The following is an 18,652-nucleotide window of genomic DNA, read 5'->3' on the forward strand; positions in this document are numbered from 1 at the left end:
ACCATGCCTGGGTTTTTTCGTATCTGGACTCTTCCGACACTGACAATGTGACATAAAAATGTAGACTGTACTAAATATTTTGTTTAAAATGAACCATTATTTGCTTTATTTGTTTTTTTCATTCATATGTTTTTCTCATCAAAGTATACACAGCCTCTTCTGTAAATTTTAATATATTTATTTGTGATTTGGAGCCCTGGTGGCCCAGTGGTTAAGAGCTCAGCTGCTAGCCAAAATGTCACAGTTTGAATCCACCAGTTGCTTCTTGGGAACTCTATGGGGCATTCTACTCTGTCCTACAGGGTTGCTATGAGTCAGAGTCGCCTCGATGGCAGTGGGTTTGGGGTTTAGTACTGTGATTTAACTATAAACATCTCCAACCTGGTGTCTTTAACACTTATTTACATGAAAAAAAGGTTGAAATTATTTACCTGATAATAATACACAGCCATTCAGACAACGCCAGTATACTCTGCCTTCTTTATTGGAGTTAATTTTTTGTGACTTTTTTTTTTTGCCAGTTTTATGAAAGTTTTCATCTTCCTTTTTTTTAATTTCTTATGATTCACATACATTTTCTAAAGCATTTACTGTGTATGTTTTTCATCATGTCTTTATTTTGCATATGCTCCTACCTCAGTATTGCTATTGACTGTATCAAGTAGTAAAAGTTTTAATTGAATCCTACAAGAATTTAAGCAACATGATGACAGACTTTATCTATCTTGTTCACCTCAATAACTCCGGGCCTACAAAAGTACCTGCCACTAAGGTAGGTACTCAATAAATATGTGTTGATAGAGAGAAGAGAAGAAATGAGGGGAAGAAGGGAAGAAAGGAAGGAGAGAGGGAAGATGAGAAAGAGGGACAAATGAATGAATAAAACAGCTTTTGCCCTCAAGAGACTTGCAGGCAAAACAATAAAAGAAAAAAAAAAATCAAAAAACGGGCAAAGGACCTGAAGAGACAGTTCACCAAAGAACGTATTCAAATGGCAGCAAGTATGAAAAGCTACTCATCGTCATTAGCTATTCGGGAGATGCAAATCAAAACCACAATATGATATCACTCATCCCCATTAGAGTGGCAACGATAAAAAATGTAAACAAGTGTTGGTAAAGCTGTGAAGGAACTGACACCCTCATTCATTGCTGATGGGAATGTAAAATGGTATGGCCACTTTGGAAAATGGTTTGGACGTTCCTCAAAAATTTGAACATAGAGATATCATATGACCCAACAAGCTCCAGCCTAGGTATATACCTAGAAGAAGTGAAAGCAGCAACACAAAGAGAAATCTGTATATACATGTTCCTTGGAGCACTTTTCACAATAGATAAAAGATGGAAACAATGGGAATATTCATCAACAGATGAATGGATAAACAAAATGTGACAGATACATACAATGGAATATCATGCAGCCATAAAGAGAATAAGTTCTGATGCATGCCACAACACAAATGAATCTTGAAAACATTATGCTGAGCAAAATAAATCTGTCACAAAAGCACAAATACTGTATGATCTCACTTATATAAAATAAGCAAATATATAGAAACCAAGGATTATTAATGGTTACCAGGGGTGAAAGGGAAAGGGAAAGTGGGAATTTTTGTTTGGGGAGTATTAAGTTTATGTTAATTAAAAACTAAACCCATTGCTGTCAAGTAGATCCCGACTCATGTTAATAGTGGTGGAATAGTTTTAAAAAGAATAACCATAACGGTGGCACGATGTGAAAAATATAATCAATATTATTGAATTTTAAATGTGGAAGTTGTGCTGGAGAATATTCTGGTGTGCATGTTTTCACTACAATTAAAAAAAAAAGAAAAAGAGACAGGCAAGATAAGGTGATAAGACACATGCATGAAAAATATAAATAACAACTTGTACAGTGAGGTACACTTTAACATACTATAATCATAAATTCTTTGAATTTTTAATATTGGGACCCATTAGGCTATAGTGTTTTCTAATTTGAATTTGTGTTAACACTATTTAACGAGGAATAATTATAACAATAATAGACACACTAAAATTAATAGCCAATGTTAAGGTCTTATTGTGTGCTACACATTTTAGATTAATTCATCCAATCGACAAGTTACTATTGGCGAGTGATGATTCTTATGTCTATTAATATTTTTTTCTTTTAGATAAGGAAACCAAGAACTATAGCCAGGAAGCTCTGGAGCCTACATTGAGCTCAAGCTGTCTAAAGACAGCACCCAATAAAACCAAAAAAATAACAGTTTTTAAAAGATTGATTCATCCTTTATATAAATATTAAACAAAAATATTTTTCATATAAGACTATATTCATTTTTATCTAAAATTGAGATTATAGTAAAATTATACTAGTTATATGTAATAACAATATAAATACTATTTCTAACTTTAAAAGTTTACGTTTGTTAAATAGCATAAACATTAATAAACTATATTTTATTGAAAAAAATATTGACCAAGGAATTTAAAAAACTTGAAAATATGTCAATGTTCTTCTGTTTTAGATTTCTAATCTCACCTACATGTTATTGCTCTTCCTCTTTCCTTCTCTAACTCACACTTATCAGAAAGTCTCTGCTCGACCTTCAACAACTGATTCCTGCTCAGAGTAAACTTTTAATTTCTTGGCTTATTCAATCTAAGAATTACTGCTAAATTAAGGATTGGGCCTAGCTCTTACACTGGCATGAAATTAGCTACTATGATTTTCATCTCCTGAAGTGGATATATATGTCTGTCCGTGTGTAATCATAAAACCATGGTATTTTCAATTGCCTCATTCTCATATGCACACAAAAGCTAGAAAATGAATAAGGAATGCTGAAGAAGAATTGATGCCTTTTAATCATGTTGTTGGGAAAAAATAGGGAACATACCATACACTGCCAGTGAACATACCATACACTACAGTCAGAGCGTTCCTTAAAGGCTAGCATGGTGAGACTTTGTCTCACTTGCTTTGGATATGTTATCAGGAGGGACAATCCCTGGAGAAGGACATCAAGCTTGGTAAAGTAGAGGGTCAAGGAAGGGAATCATTGACCCTTTTTGAGAATCTGGTGAAAAATGCACAAATACATAAATGTATATGATATTACATAATATTTCAAGGAATTTGCAGACTTCCTGAAGCTATAGTCCCCAGAAATAAAAAACTCATCACCGGTTGATTTCTAAAGTATCTTTTGTATTCTGTGATTCCAGTATTATTTGCAAACATCTAATCCTACATTATTTCTTTAACTGAAAAAACTTTTTGATTCGCGCAAGTAAAAGACTAGCCCTGCTCCTTTCTTTCCCACCTTCTGCCTTTGCCCATTACAAGCAAGACTCTTACGTAAAAATCTTATAGGGCATCTTCACACAAGGAATATTCAAATGTAATTATTCTTTAAATGTCAATATCTTGGGTAATTTGCTGGTATATCATGTATGGTTTGCTTATATATAAGGTCAAAAATCTGAGTTAACGCATCATAAAGAATCATTTATATTTTCTTTGCCACGGTTTACTGAATCTTTTAACCTACATTGACTACTGCAAAGTTAATTTTCCTTATTAAAGTAATACTCAAATTAGCCTTTTAAAAATTACACAATGGAAAAACTGACATATATAAATGAAAGTGAAAAGTATCATAAGCAAATAACCTTTGGCAGTTTTTCTTGGAAAATCATTATCATATTATTTAAACTGTTTGATATATAAAAGCAATTCTTATCTAATCCAATAAGATATATAGGACATATGTTTACTGGAAGAAGATAATTGATAATCACCTCACTCTATCAAAACCAGTCTATTAAAATTTCTAATTCATTAGATTTTTTCTTTTGACTATGAGTTTTTATGAATTCATCTCTATTCCATAAAAACATAACTCAATATTATAAATTTTAAAATGTATAATTTAGTTTATAGTATATGCCTATAAACTTACCTAACAAAGGAGAGTCCAGTATCTGTATCTGTCTCTAAACTGATGGCAACTAAAGGATTCAGAGTTTATGAAAACATGAGGAGAATTTCCTGAAAATGGTTGAACCTTATTCTATAACGGAAACCTTGGTGGCGTAGTGGTTAAGAGCTACAGCTGCTAACCAAAAGGTCGGCAGTTAGAATCCACCAGGTGCTCCTTGGAAACTTTATGGGACAGATCTTCTCCGTCTTAAAAAAAAAAAAAAAATGAGTCAGGGAGAAATCAACTCAATGGCAATGGGTTTGCTTTTTGGTTGTTTTAGTCTATAATGATTAAACCTAAAGTTTAAGAGAAGTATACTACAACAAATGTATTTGCTTCCGTGTTAACCTCCTCCTCGTCTTTTATCTTGCACAGATTTTTTTCTTTGCCTAGATTTTCTTTTTTTTTACTAAGCTGCTTTTATTTGTACCTTTTCCATAAACTACAAAAACTCTAAAGACTGTTTTCAATGAAGAAATGGCAGTAGCACATTCTGTTAGTCTAACATGGTTCACTTTACCATGCAAAGTTTGTCTTTCATAAAAGTAACTTTTAGGGAAGATTAGCACTAAATGATTGCTAGCATCTTGGAGATAATTTCTAAAATAATCCATTCATTTAGTCATTCAAGATATATTCGTTGAGCTACTACTATTCTATGCCAAGTGATATTCTAGGCCCTACATATGCAGCAATGAGCCAATTTGAAAAAAAATCCCAGCTCTAACAGATTTCCCAAGAGATTATGGTGGAGAAAGGAAAAGGTAAATAACAAACCTATATATCAGATAATGTAAGTACAAAATAAAGTGTCACTTATAAATTTAGAAAACAGACCTACCTACTAAACTTCAGGGAGCTAGAAAATTATTTTTTAATCAATATGATAGTTTTTATTCTTGAGAAAAGGTATAAGAAATTTAAAAAAGAAAAACCATGAGAAATATTCCTTCACACCCTCCCTCAGCCCTACCACCCCCACCCCCAAGTCCACAACGGTCCAGTCAATTCGGACTCATAGCAAGTAGAACCACCCCGTAGAGTTTCCAAGGCTGTAATCTTTGCCGGAGCAGACTGCTACATCTATCTCCTGAGGAGCAGCTTGTGGGTTGGAACCACCAACCTTTCATTTAGTACCCTGGTGCTTTACCACTGTACCACCAGGCTCCATCCCCAACTCCATCCCGATCAATTATTCAAAGAGCAGCTAAAAGCTAAAAGGATTAGATTCTTTAGGGATTTCCCCAGAAACCTTCAGCTGATGTTGGTTCAAACCCACCTTGAGACTCATCATCCTCCATGCTTCTCCATACTTACTGTATTCCAATCATATTGACATTTTTGTTAGTTTAAGTTTCTCAAACACATAAAGCTCCTTCCTGCCTCAGGGGCTTCACAAGCATATTGTTCTCACCTTAGAACCTTCCTCCTTACCCCACCCACCTCCAAACTCAGATAATCCCTGCTCATCTTTTTATGTTCAACCTAAAAGTGATTTCTGCAGGAAAGCCAACTCTGAGAGGTTCACCTTCTCTCACTTTCCTTTTCTTTTTGAAATTTATTACAATTTTAATTATATAATGGTTTTTGGGGTGTTTATCATCTATCCCATTAGACTGTAAGCTTCCTTGGGCAGGGTGAGAGGACGGGGGAGAGGGCACCTGTTTCTCTTCTTTGCCAGAGTACTTCAGTGTCTTGTACCCTGCCTGGCACAGAGTAGTTATTTAGAAAATTATTCTCAGAGAATTAAAGAATGAATTTCGATCAAAAATGTTTTTAATTTACAACATGTAGTTTTATGCAACACATGGCAATGTGGGTTTTGGTGGGAGCTGGGAATATCCTTTAAACAGTGTGACTGGGCAAATTATTCTAGTTTAATCTGTGTTTTCTAATCTTTGTTAAACACTGTTCCTACCCCAGACTCTGCTGGAAGTCTACTGCTTGCTCGTAGACTCCTAGTCCCAATGACAGATGGTTTTTAATCTTTGCTATTTGACTTCTAGAATGGGTGTGTTATTGTTAATGTGTGTATTCTCTCTAACATGTAGAATTCTACTCTGGTGGCCTTTCCCTTTGTGAAATCAGATAACTTCTGGGACTTGTAGCCACGGGAGAAAGGTTTAAAACCTTTTCTGGCAGGAAATATCACTTTATGCTTGGAATCAGTGTTGAAAAGGATTGCATTGTGAAAAACCACAATTTTATAAACTACAACATAATCCCAGGTGGTGATAGCTCAGGACTTTATTATAGTTTTATCACTTCACACCCAACAGTCTGAAGAACACACACAGTATTGTTAATATTTTGTACCTATTTCGAAGTGAGAAATTGCAATTATCCTTGATGACAAGAAGACTCCTTCAGTATCTAGCACACCCAAAATCTCCTTTGTGGCACTTTCAATTAATAATATCTTATTTATTTCTTTAACTGTCTCCCCGACTTTTTCAGAGGCAAGAAACTACATATATATCTTTTCTCTTTTTAATGCCCAGGACCTAGCCAACAACATCAAAAACAGAATGGCCTGTAAAAGACACTCAGTACTCACTGAATGAATTGTCAGTTGATAAATAAGTGCTTACACTTCAAACAGCCTGAGCTGGAGTCACCTATCCCTTGTCTCTCTCAGCCGAGCAAAATATAGCTCAGTAGCCACTGAAGGAATAAAACTCTCTTACCCAGCACCCATTCTTTTAAACAACGACTAAATTTTTCCCATATCCACTAAACCCTCAGAAGATCTTCCTACATGGATTCATGCTAAAACAATTCTCATTCATTAGTTGGCAAATAGGTCTGCTTAATAACTACAAAAGAACTACAAAATTCCATTCAGAATATGATGAAAGCTGCAGGGGATTGTGTGTTCATTTATCTTGCAGTAGGAAACCTTGAATCATCAGATAACAAGTGTTAGTTGCCATGTTAGCTTCCTCCTGAGAATTGACAACCAAACTGTAAAGAGAGCACAATGGTCTGATTCATATCAGAACCACCGGAATCGGAAAGGTATCCATTCTTAATTGGCACTGTAAGATTTAGCTGATAACTCAAATTCTCCCTACCTATGTTTCTACATTTGTGAATCGTGCTACTTTCTTTATTTAGTTTTTTTAGGTTTCATATTCTAAAACCCTTGCTTCAAACCTCAAATATAAGACAGTAAATTGGTTGTGGAATATGAGACAAAAATTATATTTTTCAGTTCTTTAACAAAGAATAGAACAGTATGTTTATAAATATACTAAAGAAAACAGAAAGAATTAAAGCAATGAAATAAAAGAATGGAGAAGAAATAAGGAAGTGAGGGAAGATGAAAGGAGGAAAAAAGCAAGGAAGGAAGAGAAACTATAAAAATATTTGATAGAGCTCTTCTATAACTCGGATGGTTTTGTTTGTGCAGTATTTGAATGGCCGTCTGGGTAAATAGCAATGTCTTTCCTTTTTATTAGCACTGCTGCAGCTGCTGTTGCTTACAAAGAGATTCACAAAACAAAATAGACTCAGTTAGCTTTTCAATAATTCTCAAAAGGGGGGTAGGGAACATTGCCAGAGAAGGATAGCACTCCAGTATCCTACCCAGAGTCTTGTTAGCAAAACAAAGTGTGAATTGCTTGGAGATAATTCCCTGCTGTTGGTAATTCCACGGGGTACCTTCTGTGGCAGCACATGCTGTTTCTCTCTATAGACCAATGCCATGGAACAGGTGATGTTAGAAGAAATATGAAAAGGTTGCTTTTTGGAACATTTATTCTTTTAGATTTTTTTCTTTTATGTTAGCATGATTCATACCTATTGGCTCTTAGCCTGGAGCACCTAACACAACCAGGAACTGAGGAAGCTAGAGTAGGTTGTGAACAGTTAATGGGCTACATAAGCAGAAGTCAGTAGTAAAGGCAAGTGCAGAGTTGCAGGCCAGCATTTTCATGGATTCTTCCTATTTTTCTTTCTCAGGAGAAAACAGAGAACAACCAGCAAGTGCTTGAGTAACGAACACCTAGACCCACATTGGAAGACCATTCACTTGACATTTGCTTCATTCCCGGAAGTTGTGCTGGGACTGTCTGATTAAGGTATTTGGGAAAAAGAAACTTTCGATAGTTTTTGTTGATGATCAACCCTCCTTGCTTTTTTGATGTGATATGTGGAAGAAATTTTATGTGCAGAAAATTAAAGAACTATACCTTTACTTTAAAAAAAAAAAAAAGGTTTTAAGATATTAAAGGAAATATTCATATTTGTCACGTGTCTTAAAACTACTGATTACATTAATGTTTCTGAAGTGCTGGTTAGTTCAGCTGATGGGTGACTGACTGGATGCTTGTATAACACGTTTGCTTTCTCCCACTCTCATTTTGTACTTCATCAAATCCAAAGTTGTCATAGTTCATTATCTGTAGATGATCTAGAGCAGCCTTGCATTCTAAAAAAACATGCCATGGCGTCTGCCTCTGTGCTTTGCTGCCCTGCTGTACAGATGATACTTTAGCAGGAGTATTAGATGGGGTTGGGAGTAGAAAGCAGAACTTGTTTCAGGCTCTTGTATCTTTGTGCCTAATTCTATGACATAATACTATGTCATGTTCTTTCACATATGCCTAATTCAAAAGTGAAGCACATATATCACATTGTGACTACTACATATGTTAGAGTACATAATTAGAGTTGTAAAGTATCTGCTTGAATGTCTTAACTAATGAATTCCATCAAATTAAATTATCATTCTTAGACTCTTCATTAACCAATCAAATTGCTTCTTTGAGCTAAGTCATTTCTAAAACACTTTCACTAGGCATAAACACAGTTCTAGGAAGGAAATTAGAAATGATTAAATTATCTCACTGATCTTTATTTGGAGTACCACGTTACTGAAAAGTTCAATTTCTGAAGAATTGCCTTTCATATCAATTTTATTGTACGTGAGAGAAATAATGTTACAATGCAAAACTGTCTTCAAACTTTATAGCATTACTTTATCTTAGTTGTTTTCTGAGGACGTTGGATACAATGGGTCAGTTGGTGAAAAAAGATATAAAAATAAACCAACTATGCACTCCTAGAAATTCATCTACTTATTAAATACATCTGTTCAACTGACTTGTGTTATATACAAGACCTTCACCTTTTGAGACTGAACTATCTCAATACTAGAAATGTCTCCTATCTCTCTTGCAGTATGAGACTACATTGTAGGATCACTGTTATTATTGCTATACTTTTTTTTCAAAATATCATAATTTCTTTTCAAAAGTCAGAATATAGTTTGTTAAAACAAAAGTAGTTCTGAAAATTCATATAACCAGAATTCAAAGCACTTTAGTTTCCTACGAAATTATTGCCACAGTACTAATGTTTTTCAATCATCTTATAATGAAGGGCATGTGCTGGCAGTGTGATTCTTATTATACAGCTCTTAAAATATTTCTATTTTGTTCTCTTCCACTTAGATGTCTTTTAGAAACAATTTAAGCTTCTACTCCACAATTATTTTGCAAAATGTCTCAAAATGTGGTCTGAAGCCAGCCTACAGAAATACACATTCCTGGGCTCCATGCCAGACTTACTGAAATCAGAAAGCCCTGGGAATGGCCCCTTAGAATCAGCCATATTTTAAATATCCCTACCAGGTGATCCTAATGTACTCCAAATTTTAAGAACCTGCTCTACAATATGAGAGCAAGGAAATAACTGATAGGAAACATTTAAAAACTGTAGACATAAAATTGCTATCAAAAGTAAAATCACTGAAAGTAAATTAAACCTGTTATCATTAGGTGCCCTCATGTCAGTTCCTACTCATAGCGACCCTATGTACAATAGAGCAAAACACTGCCAGGTCCTGTGCCATCCTCATGATCATTGTTATGCTTGAGCCCATTGTTGGAGCCACTGTGTCTGGATATTAATTTTTTCCTACATATTTACATTTTCTGAGGCCGCACAAAGCATTTGTCTACAATATTTAGAAATTTAAAATTCAATGTTTAGTGTTAATTAAGGACACAAATATCCATTGGTTTGTGTTGTTGTTAGGTGCCATCAAGTCAGTTCCCACTCATAGCGACCCTATGTAAAATAGAACGAAACACTGCGCAGTCCTGCATCATCCTCACAATCGTTATGTTTGAGCCCATTGTTGAATCACTATGTCAGTCCATCTCATCGAGGGTCTTCCTCTTTTTCCAGTCGATTAGCCAGGTAGTTGTCTTCCAAATTTCTTGGCATAGATGAGTGAGCACCTCCAGCACTGCATCAATTTGTTGAAACATCTCAATTGATAATTGTCAGTTCCTGGAGACTTGTCTTTTGCCAATGCCTTTAGTGCAGCTTGGACTTTCTCCTTCAATACCATCAGTTCTTAATCATATGTTAACTCCTGAAATAGTTGAACGTTAACCAGTTCTTTTTGGTATAGTTACTCTGTGTATTTTTTCCATATGCTTTTGATGCTTCCTGCATCATTCAATATTTTATCCATAGAATCCTTCAAAATTGCAACTTGAGTCATGAATTTTTTTCTTCAGTTCTTTGAGAAATGCCGAGTATGTTCTTCCCTTTTGGTTTTCTAACTCCAGGTCTTTGAACATTTCATTGAAATACTTTTCTTTGTCTTCTCTGGCTACCCTTTGAAATCTTCTATTCAGCTCTTTTATTTCATCATTTCTTGCATTTGCTTTATCTACTCTCCATTTAAGAGCAAGTTTCAGAGTCTCTTATGACATCCATTTTGGTCTTTTCTTTCTTTCCTATCTTTTTAATGACCTTTTGCTTTCTTTGTGTATGATGTCCTTGAGTCTTCCCACAACTTGTCTGGTCTTTGGTCATTAGTGTTCAATGTGTGAAATCTATTCTAGAGATAGTCTCCAAATTCAGGTGGGATATACTCAAGGTTCTATTTTGGCTCTTGAGGACTTGTTTTAAATTTCTTTTTCTTCAGCTTGAACTTGCATATGAGCAATTGATGGTCTGTTCCACAGTCAGCCCCTGGCCTCGTTCTGACTGACGAAATTGAGCTTTTCCATTGTCTCTTTCCACAGGTATAGTCGATATGATTCTTGTGTTTTTCATTCTATGAGGTCCAAGTGTATAGCTGTTGTTTATATTGTTGAAAAAAAGCATTTGCAATGAAGAAGTCATTGATCTTGAAAAATTCTATCATGCCATCTCCAGCATCATTTCTATCACCAAAGCCATATTTCCTAACTATCGATCCTTCTTTGTTTCCAACTTTTGCATTCCAATCACCAGTAATTATCAACACATCTTGATTGCATGTTTGATCAATTTCAGACTGCAGAAGTTGGCAAAAATCTTCAATTTCTTCATCTTTAGCATTAGTGGTTGGTGCATAAATTTGAATAGTAGTTATATTAATTGGTCTTCCTTGTAGGCATATGGATATTATCCTATCATCAACAGCACTGTACTTCAGGATAGATCTTGAAATGTCCTTTTTGATGATGAATGCAACACCATTTCTCTTCAATTTGTCATTCACGGCATAGTAGATCATATGATTATCTGATTCAAAATGGCCAATACCAATCCATTTCACTAATAATGCCTAGGATGAAGCCCTAGTGGTGTAGTGGTTAAGAGCTATGGGTGCTAACCAAAAGGTCAGCAGTTTGAATCCACCAGCTGCTCTTTGGAAACCCTATGTGGCAGTTCTAGCCTGTCTTGTAGGGTCACTATCAGTCAGAATCAACTTGACGGCAACAGATTTCTTTTTATGCCTAGGATATCAATGTTTATGTGTTCCATTTCATTTCTGATGACTTACAATTTTCCTAGATTCATACTTAGTACATTCCACATTCTGATCATTAATGCACGTTCGCAGCTGTTTCTTCTCATTTTGAGTTGTGCCACATCAGCAAATGAAGATCCTGAAAGCTTAACTCCATCCATGTCATTAAGTCGACTCTACTTTGACTAGCTAGTTTACTGACCAATTTTTTCAGAAGTAGACTGGCAGGTCCTTCTTCCTAGTCTGTCTCTGGAAGCTTTGCTGAAACCTGTCCACCAAGGGTGACCCTGCTGGTATTTGAAATATCAGTGGCAAACCTTCCAGTATAACAGCAATACACAAGCTGCCACAGTATGACAAACTGACAGAGTTTCCCCAAAATAAACTATCTCTATGATAATACCAAAAAAAAAAAAAAACCATTGCTGTCAAGTAAATTGTAACTCATAGTGACTCCATAGGACAGAGTAGAACCTCTCCGTAGTGTTTCTATGGCTGTAATCTTTATGGAAGCAGACTGCCACATCTTTCCCCTGCAAAAAGGAGAGTTCTAACTGCTGACCTGCACCACCGGGATTCCCTATCTATAATAATAATAAAAGGTATTAAATGCATAATTTGTAAAATTAATTATTATTTTCACATTTGAATATTTAATTTTACAAAACTTTCCAAATAGCAAGTCTGTCTTTTAACATGTGCTGTGCTGTGTCTAAGTACCTCTTTAAGAATCCCAATGGGTATTTTTGTTACTATTTCCATTAGAAAGACTCCTGAGGCTACTTTTAAAAAGATAATATATGGATACATCTACATTAACTTTTGGGGAGGGATGTTCTCCATTTTTTCATAAGTGATCATTTCTATATTATCTAATCTTAGCAAGAGAATTTTCTCATTTTCTTTTTATTGCAAAGAAGTGGATGTCATTTGCCAATTTAGTATGCCAAACTTTAAAGTAAGTACGCCATAAATGAGAGTTAGGGGACAAAGAACTGTCTCCTGAACCGTGAAAAGACAGAATGCTGTGATTACCTCAGGCACTGGAAGAGAGTAAAAAGCAACATTAGTTCTAGTGGGACAACTACAGAGAATGTTTGACCCATAAAATTAATTCTTGCTTCCTACATGGCAGACTCCACTGAGACAAGGGTCTAAAAAGGAGAAATTGTCAAAGACTTTAGGTTTTGCAGGTTAGCTTATGTTATAAAGTAAACATGGCCTAAAAAGAGGAGAACAAATTAAGTTGCTTTCTGGATCCATTAAGAATCCTTTTATAAACCAAAAAATCCTTAGTTTTCGGCTGGTTTTTAAAATCACATTTACAGCACAGGCAAGCACTAACTTACAACTACATTGTGTTTTGAAAGTTTCATTAATAAGTGTTTGGGACTCAAAAAACATTTTCCCTCAGAAACAATGTTATAAATTATGTTAGATCCCAAGACTCAATGTTAAGACTATGCACAAAATTGTAGTCAAACCACACAATTTGTAAAATCAGAGATCTGAAGTAAAACATAGTAGAAAACAATACTGTGTGATTTCAAAAATTAAACCAACTATTTTTTTTTACAGAAAATATATTTTTTAAATGTCTTTATTTACTGTGAATTTCAGTGCTACAGGAAAGCAACCTTGATTGTAAATAAATGAGAAATTGAAAGAAGGGGTAGGAGATTTTTCTAGAATAATGAGGCAAGATTTGGGATGGAGGACAGCAAAATAGGGGCTATAGAAAATTGTGTGTGTACCTTTGAGCCTCATGGTCTAAGATAAATCTGAGCTGTGGAGTGAAAGACAGAGAAAGTGGAGTTATAACACAAGCACTATTCCCCTCAGTAGAGGAAAAGGAAATAAAGGGAAGAGATGTAGGGCAGAGCTAAACGTTCAGGAGCAAAATTGCCTCAAGTATGGGTGGTGGTGGTGGTTGTCAGGTGCTGTAGAGTTGATTTTAACTCATAGCAACCCAGTGTGACTGTGGGGTCTTGGCTGTGATCCTTATGGAAGCAGATCCCCAGGTCTTTCCCCTGCAGAGCTGCAGGTGGGTTTGAACTTACAGCCTTACAGTTAGCAGGCAAGAGCTTAACCATTTGTACCATCAGGGCTCCTTTAAGTATGGGTAGCCAAGAAATATTAAACTAAATATTAAATGCAGAGGGTGTTCATTAATGCTGATGTCTGTAATTCAGGGGAACAGGTATATCCAATTCTCTTATGAGTCAACACTGAAATAATTACACATATATTTAGAAATCAGACAGGTGAAGTAAATAGTTAAGCAGAGACAATGAACAAATATACATGAATGAATAAGATGAAGACAGAACTGAGCAAGAAATTAGCAAACATATAGATCAGGTTGGCTGGAGTAAAAAAAAATGGACTATACTGTTTGTGTAAGTTTCTTTCAGCTAATAAAGACCTTGGTGTTAGCAGCTGGAAGTGTTTTTAGGCTCCCTTGGAGAAGAATGAACTAATAAAAATGGCAGTTGTCAAAAGAAAAGGCTGTCTCTGAGTATAAGACAGTTTAAAGTAGAGAAGCCTAGATCTTCTCTTAAATATCTAAAATGTGTCGTGGCCGTCAGTCAGTGAGGTGGTATAAGCATGGACCAGCTCTTTGTGTTTGGCTGTGACAAATTCCAAAGAATGTGAGATCTTGAAAAATATTTGGAACGAATCAATCAGATTTTGTCATTACACTATATACAGTTAGTTATAAATATAAAAACAATGAAGTTATACTCCTGGAGATGAAAGTGGTGTTTGGTAGTAAAGGGAGGTATTTATGGACTTCAAAGACTTTATGGAAGATACGAGAAAGGGGGATGAATCAACATACAGAAGTTTCATAGAGTAAAGCATTCACTTCTTTGAGTTGATACTTTCAGTTTACATCATGCAGTTTTGACAGTGTCTCTGCACTACTTATACTTATAGGAAGTTCCATATTGGCAACCCAAGGACTAAACTCAGCCTACCGAAATATTTGGTTTGGCCAGCACAGTGGTTTTGTCTTGTTTTATTTTTATTGTTGGCTTTAAAAAATGTAAATGTCTTATACAGACTATGCAGTTTCCAACTGGGGCCCGGCTTCCAACACACCCTATGATCTCACACCTAATCTTCAGCAACACTCTCTATGGTCTTTCATCTTCCTGCCTTGTTTGAATGCTCTCTGTTTATTGATGTTGACTTGAGCACTAACCGGAGGCACGAATCACAGGACAAGTTTTAAGACTTTTTGTTGATGGCTTTTTCTCTCAATAGCTCAAACCACCACTCCATTTTCCAAAGATTTCTACCCTCTGTGTCTTTCAAAAGTTTCAGCATTAAGTCTCCAACTGGACCCAACTTACCCATTAGCTGCATTAACCCTTACAGTTTTTTCATTTAATTTACCAAATATATATTGAATGCCAACCCAGTTTATTAGACACTGTGCTAATTTGGTTACTTTTAGCCCAAATACTAGGTCACAAAGAATTTTTTTTCTGTTTGAATTTTAGTATTTTATATTTTACTCTTTCTTTTTAATTTCTATTCACTGAAGTTGGATGGATGGTGAGAGCAGGGGACATCTGCGCCTTGAGATGGAAGCCTGAGTATATGGATAACCTAGGGAATAAGGCCTAAGGAAAAAAAAAAAGTTTTTTTTTTAAGAGGTTATCTGTCTTCTTCCTCCTCCATTTACTGGACTTCAAGGAGGTCTTAGCAGCCCTAGATTGAGCCCCCATCACTTAAATTTAATCTAAAGAACATTTGTTAGGGGTAGACCAGCAAACAGAATTATTTCTTTGTGATTAAAACTCTTCATTCAAAGTGGAGAAAAAATAATAATAATTTCAAAATAAAGCCTTCTAGTTTACAGCATCCCTTCATCTGATCTAAGTTTCACAATTAGGCTAATCTTTTTTTTTTTTTTTTTATGGTATAAGCAGCAAGGAGTTAGAAAGTCATCCTGGAAAAAGGGTCAACAATTCTTCATAAAGTCTAGTTCTCAGTAAAATAAAATGTTTAAAAGAAAAATTTCCAGAATCTCTACTACTGTTTTGGTTGAGACATAACAGAAAGTTATCATGTAAATTTCTAAAACCCCTCTTAGTCCTGGAAATTCTGCTGGGGGGAAAAAAGGTATTCCATTGAAGAAAGTAGTTGAAAGTGATTTTTAAATATAATGAATCCCTCCTTTCATTTCCATTCTCAAGTCACAAAGCAGAGAATAAGATGGAGCACTGACATCTTTCAAAGCAGAATCTTAGAACGGAAACTGCCAATGCCTCTGTTGAGTTATCTCAATTTCTATATGGCAGCTCCCAAACACTGCCCTGAAAACCTGGCTTAATAAGAGGACCCTGGTATCACCTCCCAACCTGGTGTGAATTTTTCAAGTTCTTTTGTTCCCTGATCTGTTTGAAGTGATATTTCCAAAATTACCTGACCAATACTATATTGTTAGTTATCTTCACATATAAAACTTATGGGATAATGTTCCCTACACGTAAATTTCCAATCAATCTCTCTCTCTCCTATTCTCCCCTGGTCCAACAACCCTGTCCATTCACTGAAGCTGAGTTTACACATATATTTCTCAACAATGATTTTGTTGAGCCCCTCCAATACCTCTATCAAGCTCTGTGCTTGGGCCCCTGACCACAGGGAGGTTTCATTTTAGTGCAGAGGCAGACCATGAACAAGGAAACAAATACATAAATACTCAAACATACTGAAATACTGGCCATCCAATAACTCTAATCATATTCTTCTCCAACTTTGTTCCTCCAAGTTTTTGCCAGTGAATGATCCCATTCTTAGCTTTAAACTTATTAATTCTTATCATTGTCAACCACGCACTAAAAGCATTCCAACACACTTGTTTTAACTCTTTTAAGATGTTCCCTTTTCTTCTAGGGAAAGTACAATGACATTCGTAGGTTTCTTATTCATAAGAAAATGCTGAACTACCTGGGAAACCTAATTCATACAGCTAGGCGTAAGCAATGTCATACTGGCTGCAATGTGGCCATTAGGGAATCAAATAACCCACAGACTAAGCCTCAAAAGGCATCTTCTTTGATCTTGGGATTTTTCTTAATTACATTTTCCAATAACTAACAGTTCTATCCTGGGACACATTAAAATAAATATTCTGCTTTGTTTTTCTGACTGTCTGGCAAAATAACTTTTGTTTGGATTGAGTTGGACTAGCCAATCTTAAATTTACTAAGGATTATATGTATCCTTAAGAACAGTTTCTGAGAATTCTGAGAAATCCAGTAGATTTATGAGAGTTCATTGTGGTAATATGGATAAAAATAATTGAATTGTGGATACTAAATATAAAGGAGTAAACAGATGATGAGAAAAGAATACATAGCAATTTTTAAGAGTGTATCCAGTCTTTAAGAGGGGATAAACCAGTAACTGAAAAGAGCTATAGAAATAGTACATTAATTCTTGATAACTTCACTTAAACCAATTATAACTTAAAAATAAACTATTAATATTTAAAACAACACTTAATTATAATAGAATCACACTAATTTAAATAATAAAAATCTTTTTTTTTACATTTGTGTCTGCTGATATTTTTTCAGTGTAATAAAATAATTATGGACAAGTTAAAACATTTTATTATAATTTGATAGAAGCAAAAGTTTTATTGGCTTATTTAGTGTTGTTTTTTTATGTGAATATATTTGTGCAAAATTTAGACATTTAAAAGAGCCTTCATTTTGCCATGCATTTAACCCTAAATAGTGTACAGCTAAACATACCTTGAATATATACCCAAGAGAATGAAGAAGCAAGAAAACTGTACCCACTGATCCAGGGAAATAACTGGAGACTTATCTGTCTGCGTATCTGAATGACTAGAAAGAAAAAAAAAAAAAAGAAAAAGCTCTGTGACAAATCACAACCTTAGGCTTCTTCCATGTACCAGTATGGGACTCAAATTTATATTATTAATAGTGTATGAATTCCCCAAAATTTATATAAATTAATGTCAACCCCCAATTCTATAGAAAAACATCTCTGAACCAGGACCCATATAACTGCTTTAGAAGAAACAAATTCCCCTGAAGATGAATTCACAATAATAAAACCACACATGAAAATTATCCAACATGAAAAGAATAAGCAGCCACTACAAACCAGATTAGAATCCTACTAATTTAAGATAACAATTTGAAAGAAATTATAAACTGAAGTGATTAAACAGAAAAAACAAGAAAAACCATAATAAGAGTAGGACACTCTGGGAAAAAACTGAGAAGATTTGAAAAAGAACAAATAATGTCCAAGGAAAAGAAAAATATAGCTTTCAAATTTACAATTTTAGTGAAGACTTTTAGCAGAAGAAGAGGAATAACCTAAGAAAAAATTAATAAGCTGAGTTATAGCTGAAGAAATTTTCTGGGATAAAGCCCAGAATGTTAAAAAGAGATTGAAAATGTGAAAGAGAAGTTAAGAGACATGGAAAAATGGAATTGGAAATCTCACCAAATGTCTACTAGAAATTCCAGAAGAATAGAATTGCAAGATAATTGCTGAAGTTTCCAGATTTGAAGAAAGATATGAGTACAAGCCAGATAGATAAAAATGAATTCAAACACAGACATTATAACAAAGCCACAGAATTCCAAAGACAATGAAAAGATCTTAAATATCAGAGAAAATAGTTAGACAATGTATAAAGAAGGAAAAACAGATAATAGATATCAACTAAAAAAGCCATCATGGCAATGAAAAACAGCTTCAGGTGCTGAAAGAAAACACTAGCAGGGACAATTTCCCATACTTAAACTATTTTTCAAGAGTAAGAGTAAAATAAATGGATCTTTTCAGAAAATGACAAAGGAAGCTCACCACTCATAAACAATTTTGAGTAGCCAAATATATTTTCACTGTATTAT

At 34.8% G+C, this 18,652-nt stretch overlaps 1 protein-coding gene across 6 annotated transcripts in view; it reads left to right on the forward strand.

Annotated features, from left to right (window-relative positions):
* SYT1 (synaptotagmin 1) overlaps positions 1–18,652 on the forward strand; it is a 624,978-nt gene that overhangs the window by 119,802 nt on the left and 486,524 nt on the right. For all 6 annotated transcript variants that reach the window (XM_049885168.1, XM_049885169.1, XM_049885172.1 and 3 more), the window contains one exon: positions 7,940–8,058. The gene's annotated coding sequence lies outside the window, so the exon portion shown is untranslated. The remainder of the gene's footprint in view (positions 1–7,939; positions 8,059–18,652) is intronic.

The sequence above is a fragment of the Elephas maximus genome, chromosome 4 (genome assembly GCF_024166365.1).
Source record: "Elephas maximus indicus isolate mEleMax1 chromosome 4, mEleMax1 primary haplotype, whole genome shotgun sequence".
In the NCBI taxonomy this organism is placed as follows: Eukaryota; Metazoa; Chordata; class Mammalia; order Proboscidea; family Elephantidae; genus Elephas; species Elephas maximus.